The sequence below is a fragment of the Sphaerodactylus townsendi genome, linkage group LG01 (assembly GCF_021028975.2).
Source record: "Sphaerodactylus townsendi isolate TG3544 linkage group LG01, MPM_Stown_v2.3, whole genome shotgun sequence".
Taxonomy (NCBI): Eukaryota; Metazoa; Chordata; class Lepidosauria; order Squamata; family Sphaerodactylidae; genus Sphaerodactylus; species Sphaerodactylus townsendi.
This window is the reverse complement of record NC_059425.1, coordinates 22891687-22909651: the sequence shown is the minus strand read 5'-3', so window position 1 is coordinate 22909651 and position 17965 is coordinate 22891687. Positions and strand designations below refer to the sequence as shown.

The 17965-nt window shown below is 41.7% G+C and overlaps 1 pseudogene; it reads right to left on the bottom strand.

Moving 5' to 3' along the window:
• Nucleotides 1-97: 97 nt before the first annotated feature.
• On the bottom strand, nt 98-8811 carry LOC125436979 (annotated as a pseudogene).
• Nucleotides 8812-17965: the final 9154 nt, after the last annotated feature.

Sequence of the window (17965 nt, the reverse complement as noted above, 5' to 3'; positions counted from 1 at the left end):
GACTTGTTGACTATTCAAACATTTCGAGTCCAACTAATTGGTGTTCACGAGACATAGAGTCTGCTGACAAGAGGTTGTAGAATCATCCTGGTTAAGGCTAAGAGACAAGCGGGATACTCCACGCGTGTTCTGTGTGGCATCCAGTGACTTTAACCCCAGCGCAGAGGGCCATGGCTGCTTTCTCATTATTAAGCACTAGGAAATGAATGAAGCCAGCAACAAATTCATCTGAGAGGCCACAAGAAAGAACCACAGAGATCAGGAAAAGAAGGAAAATGAAGGGATGGGAGTGAGATTTTTATATGAGACACTGCTTAAAATAACTTTATTGATGGAAGTGACTTATAGCAGCCCACAGAAATTCTTTGCCTGTCAGTTTCAAATGACACATTTCCATAGAGAATGACAACCATCTTCCCAAAGATGGTGCTGGGCAGTGGTGTATTTACCTAGGGACAAGGGGCACCTTGTCCCCGGCCTTCTGGTCACATGGGGGGTGCCGTCGACCCCATGACCAGGAAGTCCTGCTGCCCTCGTTGTTTTCGTGCCCCTTGACCCTGTCCATGTGTCACCACTGGTGTTAGAAGTCCTGCTGCCTCATTGTCTCAAGAAATCCTGCTGCCTCATTGTCTCTGAGCACCCCTGACCCCACCCATATCAATGACACATGGATAGGTTCAAGCGATATAAAAATGATGAGGCAACAGGACTGCTACCTCAGCACCCTCAACCCCACCCATGTCTCTATGGACTCCACCCTCCCTCCCTCCCCGGCTAGAATCCCACAGCTGACAGCCTGCAGACCTCCTTGTCGCGTGGCATAATACTAAAAAGTAAAGATCCCAATGATGAGCGATTTGGGACATCCGTCAAATTTCCTCTTGTAATGCTAGACAGTCTTGCGTTTACATGCTGCCCTGTCCATGTAATCTGGCATACATTGGAATAACGACCCGTTCCTTAAAGGGAGAGAGCTAGCAAGAGCATATTAGCTCAATAAAGCAGAGAGCTGAAGTCCTTTAGCAGACATTTTGTTACATATAATCACTCACAGGGGACTTCAAATTTATTGTTTTATATGTCATACAGGCAGGACAGGAAGGAAGATAGACATTAGAGAAATCTACTTCAACAGGTATCTCGGTGGATATATAAACTCAATAGTGTAAAAATGGTTTAAACAAAGATATAGATTTCAGCTGTTATCTTTAGAGCTACTGATCAACTTAACATTGTAAGTGATTTATCAGCTCTTGCATTAGTATAGGGCTCACTGTCCTGAGATATAGGTAAAGACATCACGTTTCCAAGAGGGAACATCCAATGAAGGATAAGTAGTATGGATTAGTAAGCCTTCTGCAATAGGGGACTGCATGGAGAATGATTTAAATTAAATTAATATTTAATCTGGTGGTTGGTATTATTTAATGGTATTTAATATTTATAATATCACACAATATTTATAATACTAATTATTTCAATTTTAATAACTTAATGAAAATTTTTAGAATGAAGGGATTTTTATTACACATGGTATTGAATTAAAAAAAATAGTTACTAGCAATATTGGCTTGTAATGTGTATATTTATGTAATTAGCCATATATGTTTAATATATAAAAATGTACAATGACTGTTTAAACAATATATATAGACTTTTAGTGTTTATGAAATTATTTATTGGATTTTAGGAAATATATCGCCATAATCTAAAGGACTTTGGAAAGAATTATTGCAGCAAGAATGCACTGAAGAGAGCTCGCAGCTATTGAGAAGTATGGTTTGCTGATTATTGATACCATTTAGTTCTCATTGTGTCTGAGCGTGGAGATTTAGGACTTGTGCAGCTATAAGCCATGCGGCAAAAGAACTCACAGCCGGATATTTGGACTCCATTCTCCACGTTCTTTGGCGTTGATGAGCTTACCGTTGCCTCACCACATAGACTTGATCTGAAGTCTCTCTAAGTAATGGGACGCCTAGTTATATTTGGCTGATATACTTCAATGTTCTGAACTCACCTGTATACGTGCATGTTGTTTAGTTATAGGACATTTATAGTTGTGATTTAAGAATATAGTGATCATAAATCAATTGCACTATTCCTTGCATTAGGCGTTTATTTTTGGAGTTGTTGCCAAACCTGCAACTCTCCATTGGATTACAATTGGAATAGATAGAGAGTGGCAATGGATTTTTATAGCGATAATGTTAGTTACTGAAGTTTTTTAAAGGCCGTAATAAAAGCCACCTGTGGTGCAACAGAAACAAAAGCAAGTTGAATGTCACCGAATTGTAGACGGGCTGTTGCAGGGGAGGAAAAGTATTATGTCGTTTCTTTCAGAGCATACTAGTGCTCTTAGGTTGAATCTTTCAGAAAAGACAGGAGCAAAATGGAGTTTTACAAAGAAGACGTATAGAGGGCAGGAAAACCCTGAAAAAGAAGATAATTACAACATAACATTATTGCAGACGGTCCACTAAAGAAAGTGACTACAGTTAGAACACAAGGTGGAAAAACCCTTTTGTTGGATAGAGTCAAAGAGTTGTGTTAAGAAGGAGGAGGAGGAGAGGAGGAGTTTGGATTTATACCCCTTTTTTTTTCTTTCCTGTAAGCAGACTCAGGGGCTCATCCGCACATGCAGAATAATGCACTTTCAAACTGCTTTCAATGCTCTTTGAAGCTGTGCGGAATGGCAAAATCCACTTGCAAACAGTTGTGAAAGTGGTTTGGCTTGCATTATTTTCGTGTCGCGGAAGGGGCAGGAGTGATTTACAAAGCCTTCCTTCCTCTCCCCACATCAGACACCTTGTGAGCGTAGGGGCTGAGAGGAGTTTAGAAGAACTGTGACTGGCAAGGTCACCCAGCAGGAATGTAGGAGTCGCGGAAACACTTGGTTCTGAATAAGCCTCTGCCCTCAGGTGGAGAGTGGGGAATCAAACCCCGGTTCTCAGATAAGAATCCGTGCTCTTAACCGCTACACCATACTATTTATCTGATCAATGAGAGCTGCACCAAAGAATGCACCTAATCAGTACGGAACTAGAAAGGTTGCAGTTTCCAGTTAGAGATCTGAGTACTAAGAGAGGAGTTTCATGCCTTTGCTTCTTACTGACAGAAAAATGTAGAAGGGGAAGGACAAGGCATTTAGGCCCCCTTCATCTGCCCTTTTGCATCCTGTTTATAATACCCAGTTTCCTTTTCTCACATCTTTTTCTCTAGAGACACCAAAATTCAGGTTGGTTCCGACTTGTTTTGACACAAAGCAGATTTTTGGAAATCGATTGTAGAACCTGAGCACATAAAAAAGACTTACTCCGCCCATTTGGAGAGTAATACTCAGCTGTCTTTGGGGCATTTCCCTTATCATAGACAACAGGCACTGCTGGGCCATTGTTAGCTGGACAACTGCCAATTCCAAATTTCACCGGATATTTCTGAAAGGAGAAACAAACTGAGAGGTGATTGCTGCTGAAAAGTACCATTAAGTTGCAGCCAATTTATGGCAACCCCATAGAGCTTTCAAGGCAAGAGACTAACAGAGTTGGTTTGCCATTGCCTGCCTCTGAGTAGCAGCTCTGGACTTCCCTGGTGGTCTCCCATCCAAGTACTAACCAGGGCCAACCCTGATTTCCTTCTGAGTTCTGAGAAGACTGGGCCAGCCTGGTCAATCCAGGTTAGAACAAGAGGTGATTACTGATTTTAATATATGAATCAACTTCCTATGTTACAAGGGCATAACAATATCTTGCAATACCTCTCTTACTATTTAATTACAGAAAGAGCAAGTTCTTGTTGAATGTAAGTCCCCGTCACTCACAACAGGGCACTAAGATCCATCAGTCTCATGAGTGCTTGCCTTCACCCCCATTGTCCTGAATGCCAAATGCTGAGTCATTAAGCAGAAATGCCACGTCACCAAGCAGTCATTATTACCTGGTACAGCCTGAGAAGATTGCCTCCTTCAGCAGCCAAGAAGCCAGTTTCAGTGTGATACCTCAAGAGGGAGATATCTCGCCACTGTTTCATTGGAGTTTTGTTGGGAACATGCCATATGCCCAAATCTTGTGCCTCCAGATCATAATAGCCAGGATTCTGGAAAGCAAGGGGGAAAGGAGGTGTCTAAACTGAAATATTTAAAGACCCATTAGCAAACTGGCTGTTGTTAAAAAGAGGCACGTCAATAAATTTACATACAGAACAGAATATTAATGCAAAGAAGAGCAATGTTGGGAAGACAATTATTGAACATGATGTTTGAGAATAGGGCAAGAATCAATGACTATTTGAAGCTGCCATCTAGTAGCCCAATACTATATATTCTGGCATTGCTGGAAGGACATTTCACTTGTTCCTGCGAGCTTTCCCCCAGTCCTGTTACTTGTGATTGTTTAACTGGTGATACTGGGCTTGAACCTGAAGCCTTGTTCATCCTTGTTAGACTTCCTGATTTATGTCATGTAAATACAACCTTTTGATTCTTTGTTTAAACTTTACAAGCCTCTGGTGCCAGTTTATTATTTTATTTTCTGATATTAAGTAAAAGGTTATTTTGGCTGCTAATATTCCTGTCTGTGAAGTGACCTGGTTGAACAACTAAAGATCATTCTTCTTGTTTAATTTATAAAAGTGGGAAAACACAAAATGTATACACAAAGTCTAAATTACCACATTCACACTACTGCGTCACATACTGACAAACAAAAGGGTGGCTCAGTCAAAGCCTGACTGCTAGAATTTTGGAGGGAAAAATCTCCTCAGGCAAGGCACGAGTCAGTGGGAAGATTTAAGGGCACCAGTAACCCACCCTCTTGTCATAAGTATCATTGTCCAGCATAAGTTTTAAGTTGTTATTTACATTTTGAGCTAGTTCTGTTGTTTTGTACTGTTGTTTTGTTTGGGCCTGTCTTGTAGCAGGTTATCATTCTGGTTTTATTTATTTGTTTCTTTGCTGCATCCAGTTGGTATTTTAATTTCAAAAATGAGTGGAATGAAAACTTTCTGCCTGAGATCTTTTAATTACTGGTGTTGAGAAGTGAAAGTCTACAGGAAAAGCTAAACTTGGTGTTAGAATTTCTATGCAATCAATTCAACAAAGGTGGTATTCTTACAGCCTCAACAATGACTTGGGCAGATTTATTGTGGCATGAAGTGACATGGACTGAAAGCTTCTTCTTGCTAAACGAAAAGGCAGGCTAGGCCAGACATGATTTAGATATTTTAGCTGGAAAGAGAGGTAGTGAGCTCCTATTCTGGCAGTTTTCATGCAGTGGCTGAACGAACACTTGTCAGGGATGCTCAATGCTGAACCTGCATTGAGTAAGGGGTTGGACCACTAGATGGATTGTATGGTCCCTTTCAACTCTATGATTCTATGACCTAATGATAATATCTATGGTTCATTCTAGTCTGGTCCTCACATGTTCTAGAACAGTGGTGGTGAACCTTTGGCCCTCCAGGTGTTATGGACTACAATTCCCATCAGCTCTTGCCAGCATGGCCAATTGGCCATGCTGGCAGGAGCTGATAGGAATTGTAGATCCCTGCTTATTAGATATGCCAAAAAAGGTTACTCCCTGTAACTCTAGAAAGAATTCCTCACCTTGTAATCATCACTGGTTGAGGCCACAGCTGATCCAAATGTGGAATTATTGGACCAGTTTCCATCTCCATCTGGGTAGTTGGGGTTGTTCCCTTGTTGACTGGACCAACGATCCCCCACAGTGCATTTCCCATACATGTTGTTCTCATGGCCACCAGAGTCCAACCTCCTCCATTGGTGGTCATATCACAGAAAGTTTGGTAAACCTCGCCATCTTCTGTCTTCAGGGAATACAACCCATCTGCACAGGCCCCGAAGGTGGTATGTTAAAAGAAAGGATTAAAACAATGATATCACATTGTTTAACGTAAGATTATTCACTGCTGTGCATTATTGATCAATGTTATTATTTCAGAGTCATAAAATGGGACCTTAATATAGGTTGAAATTACATTTTCTCTGGGATGGACAGAGACTTCAGTTCTCACCTGTGGCCCCTTCTTGAGACTCCTTGATTTCTTTGCAGCTTTGGGGAAGATTCTGATGCAGTGAGTTTGAAAGACAGGAAGTCCCTTCCTATTTTGCTAGCAAAATGAGGATGTCCTGCTTCAGTGAACTGATGCCGCTTTGGCCTATGTATACAACAAAACGTAAATTTAGATGGAAGGGAATCTACAATCATAACCCTTTACAATTATAACCCTTTAAGGTAAATAGAACACCAACATGTTCCAATGTCCCCTGCATAGAAATATGGAACTTTCACCCTTCCATGTTCTCTAACACTCATATGGCATATGCAGACAGAGAATCTTATTGAATCAATCAGAGAATTGTATTATGGGGGCGGTGGGAGGGTTCTGAGAGAACTCAGCCAGCAGGCTTCATATGTAGGAGCGGGGAAACAAAATAAGGCTTTTGGGGGCCCATAAAATTGAACCCCCAGAAGCAAAGTTCACCAAGACTGACTGCTATTACCAGGAGGGCCTCCTGGAGCCACCTTGAAAGTCTGGTACTTCTATCTTCAAAAGTGTGCAGCCTGCTTACACACCCAGAAATTCCCCATTGGCTACAATGGAGGCAAAGCACTGCAAAGCAGAGAATCTGGGCAAATTTCTTGGGGTGCCTGTCAGGGGTGCATTTTTAAAGCTAGTAACACCAAAATTTCCAGGTCTCATCCAGAGACTGTCCTGTTGATTCCATGTGGGCTTGGTAAAGTTTGGTTTGGGGGGGGCCAAGTTCTGGACCCTCAAAGGGATAGCCCCCATCTCCTGTTAGCTTCCATTGGAAATCATGGGGGATGCGGTCACCCCCTTTGGGGTTCCATAACTTTGGCCCCCCTGAACCAAACTTCACCAAACCTGGGTGATATCATGCGGACAATCTCCAAATGATACCCTGAAATCTTGGTGCCGTTAGTTTTAAACCTTCACCCCCTGCAGGCCTAAATGCAAAAAACCACCAAAAAAAAATCAATCAGAGGGACCCGAATTTTCGGGTATATCTGAATATGTTATTTGTCTTATTCGGGCATACAGATAATTTTATGCCTGAATAAATCTGAATTTTACCGAATTTCTAGGGTATTAACCAAGCCTAATCCCCAACTCCACACCAGCGCCTCAACCCACCATCTTCCCAGCACATACTTACTACACAGTTTGGCCTGTGGGAGGAAAGCAGAGAGCAGAAGCAGAACAGCAAGTTGCTTCATTGTGGACTGTGGAGAAAATCAGAGAGCCAGTTAGTTAATGGCTCGTCTTCCAGAGTCGTTGGCCACTAAATAATAAGAATGTGTATTTGAATAGCAATGAAATCTGAACATTGTACCACAGTTATAATTGTCACTCCTCATAACAAACCAGGATTACCCTGGACTTAGTCTGCAGTGGTGGTCTGAGGCTGGCGCAAAACCTTGTTAAACCAGTTGGGAAGGGAACAGCGACCACAGTGCTATTACGTTCAGCAAAATGGAATTTTCTATCCACCGACCCCACTGAAGCCTACTGAGCTCCCTGAAATGGCAGATAGAGCATGATTAAAATGTTAAGAGAGGGCAGCCGGCCAAGTAGGGTATAAATGCCCTAGAGTCCACCTTTCAAAGCAGCCATTTTATACTGGGAAACTGTTCTCATTAGTCTGGAGATAATTTGTAATTGCTGGAGATCTCTGTGTCCCTCTTGGAGTTTGGCAACCCTGAGGCTTCAGGTAGGGTTGCCCAAACATAACCTGATGGGGAGGAGGATTCCTTGCTACCCCTCAGCTGGGTGTGAGGGGAAAAAAACCATGGGAAAATAGGGGTGAGGGGCCAGCATTCCAATGTGCTAATGTGGCTTCCAAAAGTGTGGGGAGTTACATCAGTGCATTGCCAATAACATAATTATGTCATGGCGAGACCCTCCTGCCCCAAGTAAGTTGCTCACTGAAGCTTTGACTGGATGAACATAGGTCAGAAGTGCTTTGATTGTGTGTTCTTGCATAGCAGGGAGTTGGACTTGATGGCCCTTGGGGTCTCTTCCAACTCTATGATTCTATGATTGCCGGAGTGATAGGTCGCACATGAGGTGGGAATGGTGACAACAGCAGGTGGCAGGCTTTCCTCCTTGAATCACATTGGTGGGGTAAGGAGAGGGTGTCTGCGCTGGTGCCCAGGACAGCAAAAAATCTTTGGGCTGACTCTGGAGGAGAGACATCTTTGACCCTGTGGTAACCTGCCTTCTGCCCTGACCTGGATGGCCCAGATAGCCTGACCTGATCAGATTTCAGAAGGTAAGCAGGGTCAGCCTTGGCTCATACTTGGGTGGGAGATCAAGGAATGCCAGGATATTCTTGCTATGTAGAGGAAGGCAATGGCAAACCACCTCTGTTAATCTCTTGCCTTGAAAAGCCCACCAGGTCGTCATAAGTTGGCTGCAACTTGGTAGTACTTTGCACACATAATACTGCCTTCTCTCTTTTACATTTCAATCATTCAATGAATTTAGGTATACATGTTAGCTTCCAAACAACCTGGTGAAATAGACTGGGCTGAGACAGTGAGTTTCATGGCCCAGTGGGAATTTGAACCCAGGGTTTCTCTAATATCCCCTGATAAATTTCACAATCTAACCACTATACCACTATACCTGGGATAAGTAATGCAGTAAAATGTTTACCATTTATGTCCAATTGTTCTCACGCATCCATCAATTTTAAATAGTATGCCTGTCCTGCGGAGAAAAGTTGTTGGCTCACCTGAACAGCAGCTTCGTCTTCTTCAGTGCAAAAGCTCCGGCCTTCTATCACATCTGGTCCCCGTGCTCAGTATTTATTAGCCTCAATTTTGAAATGGCTAATAGCCAAGAAGGAACTCCAAGTCATCATATAACACAGATGTTTGCACACAGGGCAGGAGGTTGGCAATGCACAGGGAGCAGATAAAGATCACATTGTTTTCACCATTTCTTCTCAGGAAAAATGATGAAATCTCAGAAAGAGGATCTTCCTGTCAGAGGGTTCCTGTTATCTGAATGAGTTGGGGGTCTGTCCTTTTTAGGTTGGGGAATTAGCAGTGTGAGAGATCGGGCAACTGGGATCTTTACTACCAAGTTAAACAGGGGTTTTTCCCTTCAGAAATCTGCAGGAAACCAGATTTTAAGTAAAGTTTTCGCAACTTTATTAAAGAGTAAAAATGATAAAAGGTACTCTCGTCGTTTGGCAAAAATACACACGAACACACAGAGTTTTGAGAAGTCTATGATTTAGATAGAAGTTAAAGATAGGTTTGGAATAGCAGTAAGTAGATGTTGGAGGGGATTCTAACTGATCCAGAAGAAGAAGGTCCAAGGAGGCAGGATCCAGTACCCACACTGGTTGCAGAGGGAGGTGACATTGGGCACAATACAAGCAAACCAAAGACAGTTCAGTGAAAACTGGGCCAGGGGCTCTAGTTTGAGCAGACTAGATATAGGAATTTTTGACTCTGGCAATTCTAAGAGAGACAATCTTCCTGGACAAAGCGGAGGGAGGGAAAATACAGTGGGAAATGGCTCATATGAATTACAGCCCAGGAGATTCCAGGTTTTTTTATTAGATTTTAGATCATAGAGTTGGAAGAGACCACAAGGGCCATCAAGTCCAACTCCCTGCCATGCAAGAGTACACAATCAAAACACTCCCAACCAGAGGTGTATCTAGGAAAATGGAGCCTGGGGTAAAATCTGAATTTTCTGCTCCCCTCCCACACGGCTCCATTTTCCCTCGATACACCTCTGGCTTAGGGTGGAAAGATGGTAAAGAAAGTGTTGCTTAGATACAAATGGTATAAGGCAGGAGTTATGTAAGGGAGAAAATGGCCAATATTGCTACAGCCCCGTAGAGTATGGTGATACCTAAGTAAGCCATAGTCGGATCGCGGAAGGGGTTGCCCTACCTGTCATAATCTTGCTATCCTGTACAGCCCAGTCTCATGGAACACGGCAAGGGTTAAATGGATGCCAGTCTTAATTGTCTGGAAGTTGTCCACAGCAAAGCAAAAGTTTGCAAGACAGATTTCCCCGTTTCCTCAGCTCCTTTCCCACTGTGGCCGACATCATTCCTGCAGGCAGCCAGCACCCTGCTTGCTGCTGTGCTCTGGAAGAAACAGAAGCAGCTTGATGGGGACACCCATGATCCCTCCTCCCTGCCCACCCCACCCACCAAGCCACCACCTGCTCCTGGAGCCCCTAGAAGCCACAAGTCTCCCCTTGACTCAGGCCCTTTTTTCCTGACATCAGGTGCACACATTGGGGCTGCCTCCTGTCTGCGGAGGAGCCACTCCACATCCTCCTCCTAGCCTGGGGTGATGGCACCTGTTTGGGGCTGCCCCAGCCTTGAGCAGCTGCCCTCCATGCTTCTCCACTCCTACAGCTTCATAAAGTTGCATCCCACTGTAACTGTGGCAGGAGGGGACCCAAAGAGGCGGAGCTTTTATTGGTTTGTTTGTTTGTTTGATCGTTTGTTCGTTTGTTTGTTTGTTTGTTTGTTTGTTTGTTTTTTTTTTTGTTTGTTTGTTTGTTTTGTTTCCCACTTTTATACCGGGCCTCCTCCTCCCGGAGGAGCCTTCCAGAATGATTTACAACAATGAATGACCACAGACAAATTAGATAAACAAAGTAAAACGCTAAAAATTGGTACCAGTTAAAATGCAGCGCTCAAAGTTCATAACCATTTAAAAACAGATGGCATTCAACCATTAAAACTCCTCTAACTCCTCTAAGCTAAAAGCCAAAACCACTCCGCCTGGCCTGGAAGCGGCGAAAGGCGGAGGGAAGGGCCTTTCTAAGTTGCAGTCATTTCCAGGATGTTCCTCTAACCCCAGCCCAGCTCGCGCCATGGTTTTTCCCCCTCCCAGAAGCATTCCCCAAATGCACAAAGTATAGACATTCAACAGGAGACGAGGGGTGTGGCCATGTCTGCCCCCCTACGTGACTAAATGGCCTCCGCTTGGGGGACATGTCACCCCACATGTCCCCATGGGCGGTATACCACTGCTCCCGACATATGTTCATCCAGCCTCTGTTTAAACCTCCACATAGAAGGAGACTCCACAACTCTCCCAGGCAGTGAATTCCACTGTCGAACAGCCCTGACAAAGTGGAACGGATCAGTTGGCACACAAAGCTCGGACACTATTACTATTATAAAGGACTCTAGAATTATCATCAAACTATTTTATGCATGAATGATTCAATTATAAATACAATATATCCTATAATCCCATTCAAACATCTACACGTTGTAATTATTGCAGAATATACAAATCACACAAGCATCTTATAATCCGTAGCTTATGTTCTATTAAGTGCAAATTAAATGTCTATAAATATAAAGTGCCAGTGCTGAAACGTGGAATGATTGGGACCATGATCATGAGAAGATTCCAGTTTGTTCAACCATATTCACCAAACCCGGCGCACTTCGTAGAAGCTTGTGTCCCTTGCAATGGTGATGGTAGTATCCCATTGTCAATCTCCCAAAGTCATAGTCCATTCATAATTCCACATAGAAAATAATTAGGTTCCCATGTCAATGTCCCAAAGTCATAGTCCATTCATAATTCCACATAGAAAATTATTAGGTTCCCATGTACGGGACTTCCAATGAAAGTTGCACCTTCCCATATCGACCATCCATATAGAAAGGAATGAGAATCAGGCATAAAATTGCACCACGCATCAATGCGTTTTCGAAAAATTATTCCTCAGTATACCGATTCTCAATTATTCATTTCTTATCCTGGGGTTACTATTAAGAACATAAGAACTTGTCTGCTGGATCAGACCAGAGTCCAATAGTCCAAGCTACTTTTACTGCCCACTTTCAAGCCATAGTGGCCTGAGGTACTTTGAGAGCTCACATGCAGGATGGGAAAGCAATGGCCTTCTGCTGCTGCTGCTCCTGAGCACCTGGTCTGCTAAGGCATTTGCAATCTGAGATCAAGGAGGATCAAGATTGGTAACCATAGATCGACTTCCGGACTTGTGCCCGGAAAACTCACAGCAACCAACATTGAAAATGATGCTGTTTGGGGGGTGGGTTGGGAATCTACCCTGAAACAGCATCACTTTCAATGTTGCTTAAACTAGGGAGCCCAGAGTCTCCCTTTAAGGTGAATCTGGGCTCCCTAGTTTGAACAATATTGAAAGTGATCCTGTTTTGGGGTACATTCTCCCTCTAAGGGGGATTTGAAAGGAGAATCTGGGCTCACAAGTTTAAACAACATTAAAAATGATACTGCTTCAGGGTGGACCCCCCCCCCTTCACTTTCAATGTTGTTTAAAAGAGGGAGCCCTAGTTGTGTTCAGATTTGTGTGCTGGGGCATGTTCTATAATGCGATGGTGACTTTGAGATGACTTGGTGCAAAAAATGTTGTTGGGTTGTGGTGGGGGAGGGTGGCCGCCCATATGGGGGGGGGGCTCCATTTTCCCTAGCTACGCCTTTGGTAACCTCTGCTTGTGGGTTCTGTGGGGCAGAACTTGGAAGGAGTTTGCAACAATTAATTTCAAAACAAAATGGTTTACTTTCTTAACATATGACACTTATAAAACATTGACAGTTAATATAACACTTCAAGGTCTTGTTCAAGTTTCAATTCCGAGTCCTTATATTTACAGTCTACTGATAATGCCAAGTCCAATCCTTCCTGCTGTTGATTGGCTTATGAAGACTTCAGAGGCTTTGTGAACTGGATTCTAAATGATGAAGGTCACCAAAAGAACTCCCATCAATTACATACACAGAAAGCCCTGAAACAATAAATTCTAATATTTACAATACAGCAAAAATAAACAACTCCCTTCCCACTAGTTCCCAAGAACTTTGCAGTTAAACAAGGCGTTAAGAGCTTACCAAGAAATAAATCAAGGTCCCAGCCTGGTAGCCTTGTTTCCTCCAACTTTTCAAGTTTTTGCAGCCTCCTGTTGCTTTGGGTTTCCAACCCTTTCTGGGTCAACCCATTCTGAACATCGGGTTTACACTAACAGCTCTAAATAACGATCATTTAGTGAGTTTAAGTTATAGGTATACGGTGAGAAGAAATAAATGGGAGGAACAAATTTCTCCCATCCTAAATTTATATGAAATTTCTGCCTTGGAAAATATCAGATAGTAAAATTCGTGAGTGGCTTTACAACAACAATGCTTTACAAGATTAAAAAACAACAACGCTGCCACCCTGAAACACTCCCCATGGTTTTATAAGTTCAAAAAGAACAAATGTTCTGCTCGATACCTCACAAATCTTACAAATGCAAATTAGAAAATCATGTACAAGCCTGAGATTTTAAACATTTAAGTCAGAATATTTATTGGTGAGATATGTTACAAGTCCAAAAGAGTCACGATTATGTAGATGTAGCTTAAACCCAAAGAGAGGACTTAATACATTACATCCTACACTGTCCCTTCCATACATCTATTCATGCCAAATATCTTAATGGCATCTTGATGGACCTGAATGGTAGTGTGGAGGAGAAAGTTAGCTTCCTCATGGCTGATGTGTTTGCTGGGGTTACAACCAAAGTAGCCCCAAAGTAGTTTGGTATGCACAATAGGATTCTATGCTGAGCTCTGGTAATTTAAATTTTGTTTTGGCCTAAATGTTTTTAAAGGGTCAAAACTTATTAATTTTAGTAAATTATCATTGTATCTCCTGTTATAAAAGCTGATAAGGTTGGTTCTTATAGACCTATTTTGTTATGAATAATTGGATATTATGACATGTTTATGTAACTATTATTCTTCAATTTTCAGTTTTAATGTTTTAATGAGTTAAATGTTGTTAATATTAGTTAACTGAACCATTTATCTTGAAAGCAAAGTGCAATCAGATGTAGATTTTATTATCTGTTTATGTTTTCAATATTTTAATATTTTAAACTTCGAGCCCTCCGGGGAAGAGGCGGCCTAGAAATCTAAAATATAAATAAATAAAATAAAATATAAAAAACTTTTTAGGCTAAATGTTTCTTTGGGTTACTGATGGATGGTTATGTATGCTAACAAACGTCTGACTAATAAACATTTACTTACTACTACTATATAAATGTTCAAAGATGGTACCCCTAGGTCAGATGTCATTTGATCAACAACTGGAAAAGAGTGAAGGACAAGTATGAGTAGTGCTATTCTTAATGATGTTGTTGTTGTTCAGTTGTTGATGTGAATGGATGCAAAAGGAAAGTCCAAGTCATAATTATATACTGTAGGAACATGGAATGTAAGAAGCATGAATCAAGGTAAGCTAGAAACTGTAAAACAAGAAACTGAATACTTAAACATTTCACTCCTGGGAGTGAGTGAACTAGAGTGGACTGGGTTAGGATATTTTTAGTCAGAAAAATACTTTTATTAGTGAGTCACAAAAACAGAAGAAACTGAGTTGCTTTAATAGTGAGGCTAGATGCAACACAGGCAGTCAGCAAAGTCTGACTAAATAATATCACTGGTCAATTCCACACAGCAGAAATAAAATGTTTTAGATGCTCTTGAAGAGGTCTACCACAGCTCTCTTCCCCAAAACATCTTTTTCTCAACCTGGGTTTTTTGAAAATCTCTAAACTAGCAATCTTTTTTCTACAACCCGCACTGAAAATGTTTCCTGCCTGCTAAGTGAATAAAAGCAGGCAGAAAATACTTTGTTCCTCTTACCCAAAACTCCTATTTTCATTTTTGCCGCTCGCACCCTGCTATGTTGTGTGCAGCAGCAGAGATTCTGATGAGTTTCATTTGAGTTTCCTCTGCTTGCAGCTCATCCACAGGAGTTTCATGTAAAAGCAGGTGAATAAAGTTTATTTTGCCTAGTGAGCTCACGCAGATTTTCCTTTTTTCTTCACAGACATCCCCCTCAAAACAAACAAAAAAGAAAATCTACACATGCGCGGGACTGCTAGGCCGAACAAATTGTATTCATCTACTTTTTACAAGGAAATTCTACATGGATGAACTGCAAGCAGAGGAAACCTCCATAGAAGTTTCACCATATGGCAGAGGCCAAGAGAATCTCTGTAGCAGCACACATATTGGCGAGTGTAATGGTGAAATTGGCAAGAGGTGGGGGGAAAGATCTGTTTTGGCTGGCAACCCTTGTGTCCTCTGTGCTGTGAAAACACAAAATGCCAAAACGGATCTTTTAAAAACAATTGCAGGACATTTTACTTCTGCTGTGCAGAAATCACCAATCAGACTTCAGGGAAAGTCTATTAACATAACCATCATTCAAGTTTATGCTCCAACCATGGATACCCCTCCTCCTTCATCAGTTGGGGGTCCCTTACCACTCCATGGGACCCTCTCCCCCCTTTTTGGGAAGGTTTTTTTAATGATTTCGTTGCTGACACTGTTTTTTATATGCTGACCGCTGCGTTTATTTTATTTTATTTTAAATGGATTTTAATTGTATGATTGTTTAATTTGTTGTTCACTGCCCAGAGCCCTTCGGGGGTAGGGCGGTATAAAAAACTCAAAAATAAATAAATAAAAATAAAATAAAGTGTAGCACACGAGAGAGAGAGAGAGAGAGAGAGAGAGAGAGAGAGAGAGAGAGAGAGAGAGAGAGAGAGAGAGAGAGAGTATGTTGGGGTACATCTGGGGCTCGGCTCCAGACTTGTTTTAGGAAGAACTCCCAGTTCTATTTGTGTCTTCCACAACGTGGATGGTGAAAAGGCTTCTGCTATGAGACAACAAATAGTGAACCAGTGTCAAAATTTTGGGGAATGTTTTCAAAATTGCTTTCTGTTGTGTTCAAATAAACTGGAGTTATATTTTTAAAAAATAATGTCAATTTTCTCCATATCTATATCTATACACACCATTAAATTGGAAAACAGAAAAAAATAATCCTTCATGAGGTAGAGACCAGAATTTGGAGGGACATAATTTATTACTGGCTGAAAATCCACCTACAGCCAACTGGCCCAATAACAAAACTTTTAGCCGATACATACCAATCTTCCTGGCATAAGAAAGTTATCAAAAAATTATATATGATTGGATTACATCCCATCCACTGGATAGAATTTGGATTGAAAAGTGGTAAGCCAACGCCTCTTTGATACAGAATGGCAAAATAACATGGCTCAACTTCCAGAATTCTGAAACCATGGTCAGAAGTTGCTCCAGATCACTATTTAACCAACCTCACTTTGTTAAAGGTCGTTTCCCCACTTCATAAGTGAAAGTGGAGGTAGCACTAAATGCAGGCAAGAACCGGTGTTTTAAGCTGCTGGTTACCGTTCCCCACTGCAGTTTGTATCCATTAGGGGAACTCACCTTCTGCTAATGGTTTTAGACACAGACTCCCTGCGTCTCGCTTCGTCTGCAACGATCGGCAGGGCGGGTCTCTATTACGATTGGTTGGAGTCCCGCTTTGGAGGCTGAAGCTTTTAATTTTTTTTTTGCACTTTTTTCCTTCCTGGAATCAACGCTTGAAACGGCTGCCATTACGTAATAATGCCATGCTGCCCAATGCATTTCCTGCTTTTTATGTTGGTTTCTTTGATTGGCTAATACGCCAGGTGCGAAAATTTGCTGAACTTCCTGGTTGTTCGTGTGGCTTCATGATGACACTGGGGACAGAAACTGTGGGGATTCATTGTGGTGTGTTTTGAGTAAACCTAAATAACAGGGGGACCGGTGTATCAGAATCATGCTGCTTTCAGCCCAAACAGAAAAACCTTGTCCTGGTCACAAATCAGCCCCAATTCCTTCATAGATGATTTTTTTTCTTTTAGAAAAAATTAGTTATCCCTGGTGGGACTAGAACTAGCAAGCTTTCACATTGCAGCACAAGCAGACAGAAGGCTACATTACCTAGTTAAGCCACAGCAACTCTAATGGCAGATATGGATAAATACTAGGCTTTCAGTGAGTGCTCCCTTGTATTGCTATGTAAATGACCCTATGTTGCAACATAGGGTCAAATACACGTTGATCTCTGTTCCCCGAAATAAAAAAAAGGCTGCGCGCTTGCACACAGCTCACTGCTTCCTTATTGGGCAAAAAAGGTCTCCATGCTCACCTACCAGGCTGGAACTTCCAACCCGAGTCACCGATCCCCCACTGCCCCGCACTCTGCGCAGGGTTTTCAAAAAGGTGCTTTTCCGTCCAGGATCTTAAATGACACGCGCTGAGGGGGTAGGAGAGCAGCAAAATCGGGGTGGCTGTGTTGTCGCTCAATAGAGTTAAATGTTGTTAATATTAGTTAACTGAACCATTTATCTTGAAAGCAAAGTGCAATCAGATGTAGATTTTATTATCTGTTTATGTTTTCAATATTTTAATATTTTAAACTTCGAGCCCTCCGGGGAAGAGGCGGCCTAGAAATCTAAAATATAAATAAATAAAATAAAATATAAAAAACTTTTTAGGCTAAATGTTTCTTTGGGTTACTGATGGATGGTTATGTATGCTAACAAACGTCTGACTAATAAACATTTACTTACTACTACTATATAAATGTTCAAAGATGGTACCCCTAGGTCAGATGTCATTTGATCAACAACTGGAAAAGAGTGAAGGACAAGTATGAGTAGTGCTATTCTTAATGATGTTGTTGTTGTTCAGTTGTTGATGTGAATGGATGCAAAAGGAAAGTCCAAAGCCGTTTAACATATACTGTAGGAACATGGAATGTAAGAAGCATGAATCAAGGTAAGCTAGAAACTGTAAAACAAGAAACTGAATACTTAAACATTTCACTCCTGGGAGTGAGTGAACTAGAGTGGACTGGGTTAGGATATTTTTAGTCAGAAAAATACTTTTATTAGTGAGTCACAAAAACAGAAGAAACTGAGTTGCTTTAATAGTGAGGCTAGATGCAACACAGGCAGTCAGCAAAGTCTGACTAAATAATATCACTGGTCAATTCCACACAGCAGAAATAAAATGCCTTTAGGATGTTTTGG